Genomic DNA, 18,980 nt, shown 5'->3' with positions numbered 1-18,980 from the left:
AGCTATCGGAACGGGCAGGTACGCCAGATGCTGAGGGATCAGTATCCGGAACTGCCGTTGCCGGAGCAGCGCGAGGCCGGAGCAGAGATCGACTGCGAGCTCCGCACGCTGCGGGACGGAGATGAGAACCAGTTCGAGCAACAGTTCGCGGAGTACCACCAGAACGTCAGCGGAAACGCAGACAACTAATGCAATGCCAACCAGGAGGAGTATCAGTCCCTGCTGGCGGAGTTGAGAACATCCTCGAGACGGGCATCAACATTAATCCTTCAAAATTGAGCGACATCAGCCCCGTGGAGTTGGCCGTAATCTGGGGCAACCACAGGGCGCTAGAGAAGCTGTTGAAGCATCCGCAGCTGAGGCTGACATCGCATTCCAAGCTGCTGAACGCGGTTATCAGTCGCCTGGGTGAGCAGCCGCTGGACGACTTCTGTGACCACCAGCGCTGCTTCCAGCTGCTGCTCGAGAGCGATCGTGTGGACATCAATGAGGCGGACAAGGCTGGCCTGGTGCCACTCTCCTATGCGGTCAAGTATCGCAACACAAAGGTGGCACAGGAGCTTCTACGGCAGGGAGCGTACATCGGGGCGAGAAGCGCGTTCGGAGATCTTCCATTACAAGAGATGGACCCGAAAGTGCTGGAGGAGCACTTCGATTCCTGCAGATTCCGGGAGAAGCCCGGTGACCAGAGTTTCGAGATCATCATCAACTAAAAGAATCTGATGAGACGCCAGCGAGAGCCCGGGCAGTCGGACAAGCGGAGCATTGGCCATCCTCACCAATTGGAGGACGAGATGACTCCAATCGCATACATCGCCGATTCCAAGGAGCTGCGTTACCTGCTGCAGCACCCGCTAATCTCGAGTTTCCTCTTCCTCAAGTGGCCCCGCCTCTCGGAGATCTTCTATCTGAACTTTCTACTTTACTCTCTCTTCACTGCCTCCATTAAGTTCCACGAATGCGACCGCACGGGCTGCCCTCTTCTGCCTGTTCTCTTGGATAGGGATTGTATATCTCATGATCCGAGAGGTCATACAGCTTGCCATGTCGCCGCTGCTGTACTTCAGGTCCATCACGAACCTGATGGAGGTGGCTCTCATTGTCTTGTCGATCCTAACCTGCATGGAAGCCAGCTACGACAAGGAGACGCAGCGCATACTGGCCGTCTTCACCATTCTGCTGGTGTCCGTGGAGTTCTGCCTGCTGGTTGGCTCCCTGCCAGTACTCTCAATTTCGACGCACATGCTCATGCTGCGCGCCGTCTCCAGCAGCTTCATCAAGAGCTTTGCTCTCTACTCGATCTTTGTGCTTACGTTTAGTCTGTGCTTCTACATACTGTTTGGCAATCCCCAGGTGGATTCCTCCTCTCCGAAGGACAGCACGCCAGAGCCAGCAAAGGAGGGAGAAGATAATGGTCACTTCAACACATTCTCCGTGCCCATCGAGGCGCTCATCAAGACGATTGTGATGCTCACGGGAGAATTTGATGCCGGTGACATAAAGTTTGACAGCGTCTACACTTACCTGATCTTCCTGCTCTTTGTGTTCTTCATGACCATTGTGCTGTTCAATCTCCTGAATGGTCTGGCTGTCAGCGATACTCGAGTGGGTTTATATTTCCCTTTCTTCCTCGGCTTTATCCAACTGTTTTCTCCCCTCTCTTTTCCCACAGGCATTAAGGCCCAGGCGGAACTGAACGGCGCCATTGTCCGCACCAATCTGCTGTCCCGCTACGAGCAAGTTCTCACTGGCCGAGATGAACACGCTCAGACCTCATCGTCCCAGTTGAACAAAGGCAGTCGGTTCGCTCGAGGAAGACCATGAGCTAGTCACCGGATCAATCGTAATTTTCTTCATGCTTCATACTCACAACACATACTCATTGGCCGCATTTGCGAATCGCTGGGCTGTGAACAAGCTTGAATTGAAAGAGTGTCGGCACTTCGGTGTGCCAAAGATACATATCTTTACCCCTTGAATCAGCTCGTGTTGATTTTTCTGCCGTGCATTGCACTTTTGAGCTCAGGTCCTAAACGAGAGTCACACACCACACACATGCACATTATTATCATTATCATCATCATTATGATAATGACTGTGAGCGAACGAATGCTGATGAAGCCTCATTGTCAATGTCGAAAGTTATGGGATTGGTTAAGGAAACCCAAGGTGGGATATGAAAAGTATTGCGTTCTGCTCTGCCATAGGATCCCAGCTTTAATATTAGGGGGATTCCCCTTCCAAGCAACGATGCGACAATCAACGGACATTGATTAACAACTGTATGTACATATGCATCTACAGTGGGTACACAGCAAGGCAGGCGCGATTAGATACAGGCCAGCGCCGAGCAGCGTAGACACCCAGTACCCTGCCACCCTCCGAGGGAAACAGAGAGCGATGAAGGGGCGATCTGTGTGTGCGTATCCAATGAATTAATATTTCATTCTAGAACGCAGTTGTCTGCGTTAGTTGGGCACACACACACATAGTACATATATGCTGGCAGCGTTCCCATTCAATCTACTCGACGGCTGATGCGCGCCAGTAGCCCCCGCTGGAAACTTCCGCAGATTCTGGAACGCAGAGGATACGGGCTATCGGCGACAGGGAAATACTACTAAGCAGAAAGAGAAGGCGAGTTCATATTATTGCCAATTTAATGCAAGAAAAATAAAGAGAGTGGAGTGGGCGATGCCAAAGTCAGAAGAAAGAAAGGCCGTAAACCAAAAGAAGAAGGCCTGTCTCGCTCTCTCTCGTGGGAATTGACTTTGAATTTCGAATATTTCGGTATCTATTTTCATTGCGGCCAAAAACGGAGAGACGATTCCGTGTATTGCGATGCCAACATCAACGAAAATAGATGCCCAAATGGAAGTGCAAACATCTCTGAGGGGAGGGTTGGAGTGTCGGGCGTGTGGCCGTGTGTCTTCTGTCAGTCTGTGATTGGATACTGCTTGCTTCTTTCTGCTCGATGGCTGCCCCTAGAGCACGAGGTGCAGGCGTATCTGGACGTATCCAGCTGCTCGACGGTCTTCTTCAGGAGCGCCGCCAGGGACAGGATGAATCCCAGGAGGCTGAGGGAGAACAGCCAGGGCGTGGTCATGAGCACGGCAAAGAAGACGAGCGTCTCGTCGCCCCGGGCATTGGCCATGCGCCACAGCAACTGGCGCTGGATGGTGCGCAGCTTGAACTTGCTGTTCCACAATCGGTGGCGCTTCGAGCCGACGGTTTCGTTGAAGCCCACGGTCTTCTCGACCAGCCAGAACACCGCGCAGCACAGCAGTTGCAGCACCAGCAGCACGACCTTGACCACAGCGGTCTCCAAGACGAGGTGGTACAAGGCCACCATGCGCTGACGGTGCTCCGGCTGCATTGTGGAGAGCACGACTGCGCCGAGGGACTCCAGCGGGGAGACCCTGGGGGAAGGGCCGTCGGAGAGCTCCTCCCACTCCGAGTCCGACTTGGTGCGCTCTATCGAGCTGAACTCGCTCTGGCTCTGACAGGTCTGGCTCTGACAGGAGCACGACTCCTCCTCTTGGTCCTCCTCGGTGGGCATCGAGTAGTCGCCCTCGTAGTCGCCCTCGTAGCGGCAGTCGGAGTACTCTTCGTGGGGGTCGTCGTAGTAGTCTCCGCGGCTGTCCGGAGAAGCGCCGCCTGTCCAGAGGGAGCTCAACACGGGCGGTGGTCCCATCGAAGCCATCTGTGGCACAGCATTGAATCTGCAAGGGAGCCGGGGGTAAGTTATGTCCTGGGGGGAAGGGGAGTCTGGGCTGCTGCCGCTCTCCCATCTGAATCCCCATCGGAGGGAAGGTGGGGGGGGGAGCGTGACCTATTGGACCCATTGGGCGGGACAGCAGAGGACTGGTGTGGATTTGGCCTAGGAAGGACATCGCATTGAGTCCATTCATGTCGGTGGAACCTTCGGGGGGACCTGCAGCCCCGGCTGCTGCTGCTGCTGCTGGTCGGTAAAGACGAAGGATCCCATGGATTCGAAAATACCCCGCGAGGGGGTGAATGCGGAACGTAGATTGTTAATAGTTGGATACATCTTATTCCAGCACCTGTGAGGAAATATTCGTTCATGGGCTTTGTTTTGTATTTGTATTTTTATTTACTTTATGTTCCCTGTGCTTTCGATATTTGCTGCCGTTCTCTGTGTTGTGCCGCTCTCTCCAGATATTCGTACTGAATGATTTCCAGAGCCAGTTCTGAACGGCTCCAAGTGATAGTTCAGGGCCCACTTCGATGTATTGTTTCGAATCACAGGTCAGGTGACGTACTTTCCCTGGGCAGAGCTGCGACTTGCAATAGTTGATCGGCTTTGTTGGTTTGGGATAGGACTTGCGATAAATACCATGCCACCATACTCCTTGGTGTGGCCGAAATGTTGGCTACCATTCTGGGATTAAGGAGTTAAGTGTTAAGGAGAGTGGGGGAGGAGGGGGTATATTTTTGCTTGGCTTTACATCTTCCTTAAGCTGCTGTTTTGTGTCACAGCCAACCTGTCATTTGTACATTGAATTGCTGCTCGAGAGGTCTCTTTGGAGTCCTCTGTTCCCCGTGTACAAATTTACATAAAATCACAGGAAGCACTTAGGATTAATAGGGGGCACTCATCCCCCTCTACTCCCTCTCCACCTTTTGGTGTTCGGCATTCAATTTGTGGCTTGATTTCTTACCTTTTATGATGCGCTATACGGCTGTAATCCATGTAGGACATGCACTTTGTTTATCCATTCAAAGGCGCTAAAGAGGGTAGTCCTGTAATCCAAAAAGGCATCCAGTATATCCAGAGCGAAGGTTAATCCATTCGATGGAGCGCTCAAGCAGACCAGCCAGGCGGTTGACCAGAAGCTTAACGAGGCTTAAAATTTCCAAGAGGCCGCCAGCCGGCAAGTGTCATTGCAGTCCCTCCAGTCGACTCCACTCCAGTCCAGTTTTTTCCCAAACTGTGCGACGTGAATAACTTTGATGATTTCTTGGCCCAAAGGCGCCCACACAATATAAATACTCCTCCCTTTTTTGTCAATAAGTTTATTTTCAGTCCTTACATTTACGAATAACAGTCGAGTTTTTCTACTCAAATCAAATATTAAAATTAAAAAACGAAACAGTTATTGGTTGATGTCCTTCAGCTTCTCTGGATCAGTCTACTCAAGCCAAATCAAATATTAAAATTAAAAAACGAAACAGATATTGGTCGATGTCCTTCAGCTTCTCTGCATCCGTCTTGGCGGCCCACAAGCGGCACCCAATTTTTTTATAGTCATCTCTGCACATGACTCTCAAATACTCGGCCGGCACCCCAGTTTCCTCTGATAGTCTTAACACGGTCACTTTATTTTTTTTCTTAAAAACGGAAGCAATTTTTTGCATTGTCTTCGAATTCCTTGAAACCATACCTCTTATTGCTGTGTAATGTTGGTTCATTACGTGGTTTCCCAAGGTGCTCAACCTTCCAATCATTTTGCCGCATAGTTTGCACTTGCATCCATGCACGGGGGCGAAGCTTTAGGGGAAATCGGTGTTTTCAAATTGTCCTTTCCACTTTCACTACTAAGAATGTCTTCAGTAAACATGTCTGGAGAATTAAGAAGTTATTATATGTATTTTTTTAAAATTTTACTTATTTACTTACTTAAGTCCGGATCCTCCCGAACCTCCTGCTCCTGCTTCTCCTCCACGTGGTGCACTGGCTCAGACGAATCATATATTTCATCAGAAATAGTACACTCCATATCATTGACTGTATAATCAGAAATATTGTGAATATTGTCAGAAATATTGTCAATATTCTCCTCAATATCGTGAGTTGTGGTCGACTCCTCCGTATAACCGTGCATATTGTTGTCCATATCCTCAATATCCTGAGTTGTGGCCGACTCCTCCGTATCACAGTGCATATTGTCAATATCCTCAATATCGTGAGTTGTGGCCGACTCCTCCGTATGACCGTTCATATTGTTGTCAATATCCTCAATATCCTGAGTTGTGGCCGACTCCTCCGTATCACCGTGCATATTGTAAATATCCTCAATATCCTGAGTTGTGGCCGACTCCTCCGTATCACCGTTCATATTGTTGTCAATATCCTCAATATCCTGAGATATCATCAGAACAGAAATATTCTGCACCGGAGTAACAGGCTCAGCATACTTCGCGTGCGTTGTCCCCGCTGAATGGAATACATTATTAGAAGAATATAATATAAATGTAACTAATTTACTTACCCTTACGTTGATGGTTCAGAAATTAATCACTCCTGCTGCACTTATGTCGCAAACTTGGGCTCCACCGAACGACAACGTCATGTTGGCAATTTCCTGTGCTTTCGGGCTTTGCACTTTCCGGCCTTGCAGATGGTCCCAGTATATCCCGCATAATACATTAACAAGGGCACTGTCCACCCCGTCAATTCTTTCACCTCCCAAATTAATGTACATCTTTGTCTAATTTTGTGGTTTTTTTTTATGTTTTAAATAACGGGGCATGTATGGTTTTGGTATTTACTCATCGATAGTATTATAAGAAATACCAATGTACTCGATATGCCAACACACATTTATTCGAGTACGACGATCAAGAAGGAAGAACGTTTACAGATATTTTGTTGCTATACGATACGGACCGATAAATATCACATAATTCCGCGTCTAGTTTCCTGATTTCAACATGTATAAAAATAAAAATAAAATAATTGTAAGGCAACATATATTAACCCTAACCGATCGAGATATTATACTGCAATTAGTTTTATGCGATATTATACTGCGATATGATACTGCGATAGGTTTTATGCGATATTATACTGCGATAAGTCTGAGGCGAGTTATTCGACGATCGACAAAAATAGAGAAAAGAGTGAAATAAGTTAATAAGAGTAACCCAAGAACCGCGCCAAGATGGATAAAAAGATAGATTCAGAAATGCATAAATTGTCGTGTTTCGATGAGGACATAAAGGAACTCAATCTGTTCGAGCCGTATCAGGACATAGAGGAAGATATGTTCGAGCCGTCGCAATTGTCGTGTTTCGATGAGGACATAAATAAACTCAATCTGTTGGAGCCGTCGCAATTGTCGTGTTTCGATGAGGACATAAATGAACTCAATCTGTTCGAGCCGTATCAGGACAAAGAGGCAGAGGAACATCTGCCGTGTGGACTGCTGGACCGGCTAGTTAGTACATTGCCTATGGATGTTGACGACGACGACACTGAAGGTGAGTAGATTGTGGCAATTGCATTGGAGCAGGTGAATCAGACTTTTCTTCCTCCAGGTATCGTCGGTAACGATGATCTGGTCAACGATATTGGTCGCCTTCAAGCGAGCATTGAATTGCACAAAGGTACAGGCCCCCGAAAATCTGGTAACGGACGCATTGGAAGAACTGAAAATGCAAGGAAACATAATGAATGGACGCATTAACATGACTGTAAATTTACAGAAACTAAGCGACTCAGAATTTTCCATTTACATGGATGAGTATCACATGCCGTGGTACCAATATGCAAAAAAAGGACCGGTACATAAATGGAAAATTCTTGCAGTCGCTGCAATCCCAATTAACGGGAATGAAATTCATTATTTGTATTTCCACATTTGTCCCGTTTCCAAAACATCTGCACTAGGCAGGAATGCGGTCAAGGAAGGACTCGATTTAGTATTGAGGGAGGTTGAGAGTGGGGGCTTGTCAAGTCAACTGTTGGCAGTTGGATCCCACCACTGCTTGGCAAATTTCATGCCGTGCAAAAGTGTAAGGGGAAAATTCACCATATTGTGGGATCTGCCCCACCTCAAAAAGGTTATCCTAAAAAATGATATACATAAGGATATGTTGTTGTCAAATATGTATGTCAAGGAATACAGGAAAGAAAATTACAAGAGTATCTTTGAGGCTACGAAGTCGGTAGACAACTTGCCCGACTACCTAATGTCTGATAAAGTTAAAGAAATCATTAAAAATGAAATAATGAACTTATTACGCGCTGTTGAAAAACATTTCGAATTTAGAAACGAACCAATAGGTTTTAACAACGTGAACAGAAATACCTTCGAGAAACGTGGCAAGCATTTATCAACAATTTTTATAAACATAATGAAAGTATCGTTTAAAGAAGATTTCAACAAAAACCCAGTATATTATGCTACAACTGAAGTGTTCTTGGCTCTTCAAATAATGGACCAAAAAATTAAATTATTAAATAAGACGTTAGAAAATATTTTGTAGTAGTACATATGTATATACCCAATATAGAGCATGTATATGCGATGCATGTGTGTGTATCCACTTTAGTTAAGTTAATCATGTGTCCATGTGTTTGTGAGCTGTCCGTATTTCGGTGCCAGCTAAACATTTCTTGTATACAACTATATTTTGTTGCTTTTTATCTGCGGATGCCACTCGGAGGCGGTTCAGCATGAAGTCATGCTTGGTCCAGCTCCAGCCCCATCTCCTCACGCATTCATCTTAATTACGAAGTTTTTATGATGACAATTTCAGGGCTGCGTTTCACTACAAGTCAAGTATATATTTCACTGTAAAAAAACTTCATTTGTAGATCAAGATTGTAGTTTTTCTCTGCCACACCCGAGTAGTTTTTTCTTCATACTAGAATTTTTGGTTATTTCCCTTTGTTTTTCCAGTTTTAATGCCAAGTGTAAACAAAGCGTCTCGGGCCAGACCATCGCCTGTTGTTCATTAAGTGCAGCAAAACGCTGAGAATGCATAAAAAAAACGAGGGGGAACGTTGAGAGTTGCTGCGGAGACCGCAACTCTACATTTATACCCGATACTGCAAATTGATTTCTTGCTTTTGGCTACAAAAATGATCTGATCTGATCCAGATTCAGCAATCTGATAGATATGATCATTATCTATGATTTTGCGTTTTTAGTTTTTTCGAACCTGCAATATTGTGGATGCAATGTGGGTCCAGACGGGGTTCCAGGTTGTGTACTCAGCTACTGCGCCGAGGCTCTGTGTGGACCTTTGCTTAAACTATTCACCCTATGCATTGATTCTTCTTGCTTTCCCCCGATCTGGAAGGAATCGTTTATAATTCCTCTCCATAAAAAAGGTAGCAAGTCTGATGCAAAAAATTATAGAGGTATAGCAAAGTTATCCGCTATTCCTAAAATGTTTGAGAAGGTTTTAACTCCGCACTTGCAACATCTCTGCAAGTCACTTATATCTCCAACTCAGCATGGATTTATAAGGCGGCGATCAACCACCACGAACTTGTTAGAGTTTACCTCTTTCATTATTAAAGGCTTTCAAGGTAACTTACAGACGGATGTTATTTACACCGACTTTAGTAAAGCATTCGACTCTGTAAACCATTCCCTTTTAGCGCATAAACTTGACCTTTTAGGGTTTCCGCCCAACCTCCTGAGATGGATTTCTAGCTATCTTTGTTCTAGGTCTCAAAGAGTCCTCTTCAAAAACTCCCTCTCTTTCCCAGTAAAGGTTTCTTCGGGAGTACCACAAGGCAGCCATCTAGGCCCCTTACTCTTCACACTCTTTATTAATGACTTACCTTCAGTATTAACATACTCTCGAGTACTTATGTATGCGGATGATGTTAAACTCTGTGTCCGGTACAAGGACATTTCATTTCATTCTCGCTTGCAATCCGATCTCAATAACTTTCAGTCATGGTGTTGTGCAAACTTGTTACACCTTAATGCCTCGAAATGCAAAGTTATGACATTTCATCGTTCTAGCCCTTTGTTGGCTCCCTACACCCTATTTGGTCGTTCTCTTGAGAGAATTACCCTGGTGGATGATCTGGGTGTTATGTTAGACCCCAAGTTAAAGTTTTCCGAACACATTTCTACCATGGTAAATAAGGCCATGGGCGTGCATGGGTTTATAAAGAGGTGGTCAAAGGAATTTGACGACCCCTATATAACAAAGACTGTCTATACCTCGCTTGTTCGTCCGATCTTAGAATACGGCTCCTGTGTATGGTGCCCTCAGTACAAAGTACACCAGGACCGTATAGAATCAGTACAGAAAGACTTTTTACTCTTTGCTCTGCGGGGCCTTAACTGGGATGCGGGTGTAAGACTCCCATCTTACTCTAGTAGACTACTATTAGTAAACCTCCCATCCTTAGTTAACCGTAGAAAAATGCTTGGTGTTATATTTATGCACAACTTGATCAGGGGTGACATAGACAGCCCTGATCTGTTGAGCCGCATAAACTTCACGATTCCTATTAGACTGACTAGAAATTTTATACCGTTGTTCCTTCCACTTTGTAGATCGAATTATTCCTTGCATGAACCGTTTAGGGTCTTATGCTCGGATTATAATTCCCTCTACCATATTATATCCACCACTAATTCTCTTCCTCTTATTAAATTATTAATCCTTACACACCTTTCTATTAATTAGTAACTGTAGTGGTATTTGTACTTTGATTGCATGCTTAGTTTCTTAGTAAGTTTAGTACTAATTTTCCTCGAATGTTAGTCTAATAGCTATCTTTCTTGCATGTTCGCGTTTGGTTCGGCTACGCACCGCGCGTCATGCGGCAGCGCCCCTCGGTCGGTTGGGCGGGAGGAGGGCTGCGTTTTGCCTGGGATCCGCGCGTAACAGCCTTCTGCTGGTGTCACACGCGCCACTTGACGGTGCAGTAACTGCATCGCCTCTTGAAAGATGCAGTCATTGCATGTCAACGTCCACAAAAAAAAAAAAAAAAAAAAAAAAATGACATCCCAATCGCATTCATGTCTCGCAAGCTGAATCAGTGTCAGCGAAACTATTCAGTCACGGAGAAAGAGTGTTTGGCAGCCATAATGTGTGTGAAAAAGTTTCGAGCTTATGTGGAAGGACACGAGTTCTCCATCCATACCGACCATGCATCATTGAAGTGGCTAATGTCACAATCGGACCTAAGTTCTAGATTGGCAAGAAGGGCTCTCAAATTGCAGGGGTTCAACTTAAAAATTTTCCACCGCAAAGGTAGCCAAATTGTTGTCCCAGATGCTCTGTCGCGGGTGCACACCGAAGATCTATCGGCATTCAGCTGCGATGGATTGGTAGACCTGCAGTCTGATTGCTTCAAGTCGGCAGAATATTTGGAACTGATTCGAAAAATTAAAGGCAACCAGACACAGATGCCAGACATTAAGGTGATCGATAATCTCATATATCGGCGAGCAGAACACGCGGCTGCTGATCAGATCGCTGACGACCTGTGTTGGAAGCTGTGGGTTCCAACGGAGCTGGTGTCCGATGTACTAAAACAGAGTCACGAACAGTCGCTAGCAGCTCATAGCGGCATTAATAAAACGTTGGAGAGAGTTCGACGTTATTATTATTGGCCAAGTTTAGTAACCGATGTGAGAGCGTTCATAAACAGCTGTTCGGTCCGCAAGTGCACCAACTACCCGAATCGTTCGTTACGACCCCCATTAGCTCCAGTGAAGGAAACTCAACGAGTGTTTCAGAAGTTGTTTGTGGATTTCCTGGGTCCGTATCCACGAAGCAAATCCGGAAATATCGGTATCTTCGTTGTTTTGGACCATCTTTCAAAATATCCGTTTTTAAAACCCGTAAAGAAAATTACAGCGGAGGCGATAACTCGATTCATGGAAGAGGACCTATTCCATTGCTTCGGGGTACCCGAAGTGGTTGTGTCCGACAATGGAGAACAATTTAAGTCCCATCACTTCAATTCGCTGTTGAAAAAGTACAGTGTGCAGCATTTTTATACGGCTGTGTACGCACCTCAAGCCAACGCATCGGAACGCGTTAACAGATCCGTTATTGCCGCCATTAAAGCTTACATCAAGCCAGATCAAACTAATTGGGATGAGCAGCTTAGTTCTATTAGTTGTGCCTTACGATCTAGTCTGCATTCAGCCCTAAACGACAGCCCCTATCGGGTTGCATTTGGACAGCACATGATCACCAATGGAGACACCTATCAGCTCTTACGAAATTTGCAGGTTTAAGAAGATCGTACCGTGAGTTTTGGTCGGGAAGTTTCGTTTGATGTGATTCGAAAAACAGCCCAACGAACAATACAAAAGCAACACCAACGAAACGAACACCAACGTGAAGTGGCGTTCAAAGTTGGCCAGGAGGTCTACAGACGCAACTTTCAGCAGAGCAATTTCGTTAAAGGTTTCAGCGCAAAACTAGCTCCTACTTTTGTAAAAGCAAGAATAAAACGTAGGCTTGGTCACAGTTATTACGAGTTGGAAGATCCCCAAGGTAGACTTATCGGAAAATACCACGCTAAAGACATAAATCAGTGACCATCCTAATACAGGTTTACGGTTAACGGAAAGCATATTTGTGTTCTTCGCCTGAAAGTATGCCCGATGGTATTTGTACAACTTATATATTTATGTATATTATATATATAAATATATTTATATATATTATATTATTTATACAAGTATATATCACACCTCACCGAGATACTTATTAATTATTAAGTTTAGTCCACATAGTTAGTGTATAGTTAGGTTGGCTTAATTTCTTGTTGTGGTGTTACATGTTAAATGTTCCTGGTCGTGTGGGGGCTAGCGCCATCTAGGGTTGACATTAAGAATATGCTTAAAAACGAACAAAAATCTCCCCACCATGTCCATAACCATTCAAGGTGAATGGCGAAGGATCGTGCAAAGGCAGATCCGGAGAACAAAATTTTTGTTGGTCAGTAGATCCGCCCAAATCTTTCTTTCTCCTCGTGGCCGTACAAGCATTCAGTTGCGCGGTGAGAAAAAAAATTATAAAAATAAAATTAAACCGCCGTAAATAACCGTGGTGTAAAACCAAAGTGCACTCGATCGGGAAAAAAGAACCCAAGAAAGCAGATTGGGCTCTAATCGAAAACGTGAGTACCGACCTTCGATAGTGCTAGGAGCCTCGAAGTTAGATTTTCCGACTTTTTCTGTAGTTTCCGCTTGGAGGTGAGCAGCCCCAACACAAAAAAAAAAAAAAAAAAACCTGGAGAAAGAAGGAATTAGCACCTCAACCCCATCCCCCTATTTTCGCAGTGCCAGTTCCAACCGGGTAAATATGTGCATGGAGTAACTGTTAGAAAAAGTAGCCTGATCAGTATTTTCAAATTCCACATTAGAATCGGCACTTAGTTTGGGAATTATCCAAAAGCTGCAGCCCGAGCTTTAAGCCCCCGCACTACGAACCAGCTGATCCACCAAGTCGCGGGCAGTGAACTTTGGCTGCGCGAGACGAGGACAGCCGTCTGAACGGGCTTAGTGCGGCGCATTGGCGTAACCGTTTCGCATTCAAAACCGGGCCAAGAAACGGAAACCGGTGCTTGCAGTCAGCGTAGGACCGAAGCCGCTTAAGTGTTCCTACCGGGCGGAAAAAAATAGTGCACCACGTGTGTACATAACCTCCCGGCGACCCCTAGTGGTATCTCTTCTCTTGTTCTTCTCGTGATTCGGCCTAGCTGTTCCAAACGTTTATTTAAAGTGCAGTGGAGGCCAGCGTTTGTCTTATGTGCACGTTAGTGTCATTATGTAGGCTGAATGAAAACTGTAAGAGATGTGCTCACATACATATGTATACACCGCCCACTGAAAGCCACTGAGGCCAGTAAGATCCCACCGTGACTCGCATTCCCTTGAACCTCGCAGTCCGTTGATATGTCTGTTTTTGTGTAGTGGGATATACTTAGTGTTAATTGTAGACAGAAAAAAAAACCCAGAAAAAAAAACCCACCAACACATGGAAAGTTTGAAAATGCATTTGATAAAAGCTTAAAAGTTTGAGCTTAAAAGCGTCCGCTCGGCCGGGTCCCATCCGCGAGCTTATGCCATGCAGCACGCGCTGTACGATTTTGTTTTTGGTTTGCAGGTAAAAGTTTAATGCACCCACACACAGCCACACGCCCAGCTACGAAAGATCTTTCGCCGCGGGAACACGAACAAAAACTGAGTGAGCTTTATAATATACCAACAACATTACATTTTATTGCCTCCCAAAATTCCGCGAGCGTGGCAAAAGCTTCGTTCTTTTTTTGCTAGAGCTGTTTGTCGGTCGTTTGCCTCACACTTTTAAAGTAGTCACAGCTGATTGGCCTTCTGCCTTTACAATACGCTTGGTAAAACGAATAGTATGTCCAACTACTCCCTGAAGCCGATGTGCTGGGACATGTGTACCTATATTGCGCTATGGTATTATCTTTCTATTTAAGGAAAAATCATTAGTTTATATCGCACTATAAAATATCGTATATGCACTTATAACTATTTACACTTATCGTATTTATTTATCTAAATATTCCCTAGTAATAATAGCTATATCTCTTGTGACGCTTTTCGTTCCTCCTTTTGTCCATTTAGCCTTGTCTTGGAGTTCTCGGTTAGTGTTTCTTTTTTTCTTGTAACATGAATATAGTATCTGAATATAGTTTCTAATAAAATGATTGTTAAGATGAATATGTGCTAGACGTTACCGCATTTGGGGGAACCATGCCAGTAGTTATTATATAGGCATTTTGCTATGGGACAGTGTTAGGTACACAAAGGAGGAATATAAATTATAGAGAAAGTAGAAAGGTTCTTAGGCATCGAATCCGTTTTTCAGGAAACACTTAAAAAATACCTCTAAACTATCACATTAGATTCATTGCAAAGGGATGACCTACCTGTTTGAGGGTTGTTTGAATCGCAACACGGGACCAATCGTAAAAACAGGTTCATTGACAGTAAGAGGGAGGAGAGAGAATATAAATGAGCGAAGGATCGATTTGAGAGGATTTTACATGGTTGAGAACGCCACCGATAGGTGGCGCCACCAAGTAGTAAGGATAAGGGACGGTCATATTTTAGACTGAATTACCAAATTCGCAACATGCTGCAGCAACATATGCTTAAGAATGTGCAGCTTGGCAGCATGTTGAATGTAAATGTGCATCATATTGCTATGTTATTACGTGATCATGTTAAATAAATACTTATAAGATATTTTATTAACATTGAATTGGGAAACAATTTCTGCTATGTTATTAACTGGTCAAGTTAAATAAATACTTATAGGATATTTTATAAGTATAGAGGGTTGAATGGTAAGAGAACACAAATTAATGGAGATATATACAGGAGCACACAAAGAATAAAATTATAATAGGAAGACATAAAAATTAATTAAAGCTATTTATATGAAATATACGGCCGTCCCTTATCCTTACTACTTGGTGGCGCCACCTATCGGTGATAATGTGAACTAACTTCGATCTCAATCCTGTTTCTCAACCATGTAAAATCCTCTCAAATCGATCCTTCGCTCATTTATAATCTCTCTCCTCCCTCTTACTGTCAATGAACCTGTTTTTACGATTGGTCCCGTGTTGCGATTCAAACAACCCTCAAACAGGTAGGTCATCCCTTTGCAATAAATCTAATGTGATAGTTTAGAGGTATTTTTTAAGTGTTTCCTGAAAAACGGATTCGATGCCCTTGAACCTTTCTACTTTCTCTATAATTTATATTCCTCCTTTGTGTACCTAACACTGTCCCATAGCAAAATGCCTATATAATAACTACTCACAGCTAACAGCTAGTACATAAACTAGTAATCTTTCAACAACGATGGATGACCTTGAAATCATTTTAATCGATTCCCAACCGGAATCAACCATAAATCTGGACTCTCAGCCGAGCTCCGTAGACCTGTCCTTGATTTTTGGGATTAAGACCCAAACCTATCTCGAGAGCAACTTGACCTGGTTAAGTGACATTAAATGGGATGATGACGACGATGACCCAGGGAATGCAACGCCTAATAATGATAATCCATCATACATTTTCCCGGATGATGACAACATTTTCGATTTAGTAGATAATCAGGATGATGATAAAAGATCTCAACTCCAGGAACTACTTCGGGATGAAGATGATGATGACTTAATTGCTGCGGTAAAATTAGCTGAGTCGAAGTTTTAATAATACGAATACATATTTATATAATAAGAATATTTTATGTATTTTTCTAAAAATAATATAAACATATGTATATAATAAATATAACACATTTAACCACTATTTATTTTAAATGTTTGCTGTTTTACTTTTGATTGGTTGAATTTCACTTCCTCTTATTACAAGAGAATCATAGGATTCGTTTGAAACAGGTTTCTTTCAAGTGAGGATTACATAAAAAGAATAAGTGGATTTCAGGTAGAATAGAGGTTGTAACCTCTATTCTATTCCCTCATATTATTAGATTGACCCAGTAGGAATCGTTTGAAACAGGTTTGTGAGCAGGTACTGTTTGTTTTGGATATAAAAGATTGAGAAGGTGTTTGGGGGCCTAAAAAGATACCATTTAAAAAGGAAACCCTTAGTCCTATTTCAATAGTGAAAGTGGTTAGTTCGATACAAAAAAAAAAAAAAAACTTAAAATGGCATCAAAAGTTAAGTGCAACATGTGTGATAAGTCCGTTGACTTTTCAGAGTTTCAATATCATTATGAGAGATGCTCTGATTATCGTAATAATGTGGTGTGTGATCTTTGCTCTAAGTCCATCGACTTAATAGAGTTTGATAGTCATTATGAAGCATGCTTGGGACCTAAGAATGCTTTTGAGATTCTTATGAGCAAAGGATCTAATTCAAGTGATCTTCAAGGTCCTTCAGCGTCAGGAGCTTGCAAAAATGATATTATCAATTTATTGCGTCACTGCATGAGTGAGTACAGATCCATAAAATACAATTTAAAAGTATATGGATTATACGTTAAAAACACTGATGATGAAAGCTTAACAGAAACAATGAAGCATTTCATTACTCCATACAAACCAATATATGAAAACGAGCTGATTGATGATCATCTAAATGATACCATAGAAAATTTGATAACTCTCAGCAGTGAATTCCAGGAGAAGGATTCAGGTTGGGCAATAAAGTGTTTTAAATATTTTTAACTTACCATGATAAAACTAGAGCATATCGCTGCAAACAGGTTTATCCAAGCTCCCAAAAAAATTAAGTCACGAAATGCACTCATAAATGTTAAAAATGACGATGATTTTTGTTTCAAGTGGTGTGTTTTAGCATCATTGGCCTATGAAAAACACCTTATATATATATCAAACAGCAGCATTAAAAAAAATTTCCCGAGATAAGTTAACAATACCATCATCCTATCGATGCGGAAACATACGGCAAGACATCATTTATTATGAAGGAGTAAGATTAAATTTTTCCGGAATTGAGTTTCCAATAACAAGCAAAGGAATCAAGCGATTCGAATCAGCAAATGAGGATTTTAGCATCAATGTTTATGAAGTCGATGAGAATGGAAAAAACGTTGTGGGACCCACAGTGAGGACTAAGAAAATTCGGACTCACCACATAAACTTGCTTGTAATTAATAGTGATAATATGCAAATTATGCATTATGCATATATAACGTGCATGAGAAAATTATGTTATTCACAACATAGTAAATCCCATAATACTGCATATTTTTGCGAGAACTGCTTGCAATTTTATAGTACAACAAATACTATACATGACACTAAAGAGTGTGGAAAAGTTGCTGCTTTGTATCCTGAACCTAATACCAAAACTGTATTCAAAAGTTTTTCTAAAAAACTATCTCCACCAGTAGTAATTTATGCTGACATCGAAGCATGATGAAAATTACCATATAAATCTTAATGATCCATCAAAATCATCAACTACTATGGCACAGAGGCATACAGCATGTGCAGCATCATTTTATATTGTACATAAATACAATGAACATCTAAATGAGATGTGGACATACGAAGGTAAATATTTTAACATTCCAGCAAAGGCAATAAACTCATAAACATTATGATTTCGTTATTTCAGGACCGGATTGTATCCAAAAATTTTGTCAAGCACTTAGGATGAAAACCGATGGACTTTATGAGAAGTACTGGAAGTCCTATAAAAAACCAATCTATCAGTTTAACATTTGGGATGAGGATTATCAGGAACACGGTGATTGCTATGATTGCTATGATCGATAAAAATTCTTTGATCAGTTTACAGGACAATATGTAGGTCCTATTCATAAGCTGTGTAAACAGACATTTAGATTAAGCGATCCCTTTTTCCCGGTAGTTTTTCATAACTTGTCTCGTTATGATATACATTTATTTGTTACGTCAATAAAAGATGAACTAAGACCCATTCCTTGCAATAAAGAGTTATATATTGCGTTAACTCAAAATTGTAAGCTCGATGAATCTTATCTTCATCAATATAAAATTAGATATATAGATTCAAATAGATTTTTAAATTCAAGCTTAGAAAAACTCGCTAGTTATATGAACATAGAGAATTTTAAAATTTTGAAAACTAAATATCAAGGTGAAAAATTTGATATGCTACGACGAAAGGGAGTATTTCCCTATGATTATTTGGATAGTTTTGAAAAATTTGATGAATCCCTGCTTCCTTCGCGAGATAATTTTTATAATTCACTGAATGATGAGGAATGTAGTGTTGAAGACTACAACTTTGCTCAGAAGGTTTGGAGCGCATTTAATTGCAAATCTATTAGAGATTATTTAAAATTATATTTGGAACGCGATGTTTTAATTCTTGCTGATGTATTTGAGAATTTTAGGAGTCTTTGTTCCCGATTGTACAGGTTAGACCCCATTAATTATGTTACTGCTCCTTCAGTTTCATGGGATGCAATGTTAAAATACACAAGGGTAGAATTAGAACTTGTTAGTGATCCTGACATTTATAATTTTTTAAAAACTGCTGTTCGTGGAGGGTTGACCCAATGTACTCAACGGATTGCAACAGCAAATAACAAATATTTAAATAATAAATTTAAGCCTACCGAACCCATAAATTTCCTTTCATATATTGACGCCAACAACTTATATGGATGGGCTATGAGTCAACCCCTTCCATTTTCTAATTTTAAATTTCTAAGTAACGATGAAATTTCATCTTTCAACGTTCTTAGCATATCGGCATCTAGTGATGTTGGATATA

General features: G+C 42.4%; 1 pseudogene; it reads left to right on the top strand.

Annotated features, from left to right (window-relative positions):
- Nucleotides 1-623: 623 nt before the first annotated feature.
- LOC117194628 lies at nucleotides 624-1,846 on the top strand (annotated as a pseudogene).
- Nucleotides 1,847-18,980: the final 17,134 nt, after the last annotated feature.

Source organism: Drosophila miranda (genome assembly GCF_003369915.1).
Source record: "Drosophila miranda strain MSH22 chromosome Y unlocalized genomic scaffold, D.miranda_PacBio2.1 Contig_Y3_pilon, whole genome shotgun sequence".
In the NCBI taxonomy this organism is placed as follows: domain Eukaryota; kingdom Metazoa; phylum Arthropoda; class Insecta; order Diptera; family Drosophilidae; genus Drosophila; species Drosophila miranda.
This window is presented reverse-complemented; position numbering and strand designations above follow the sequence as displayed.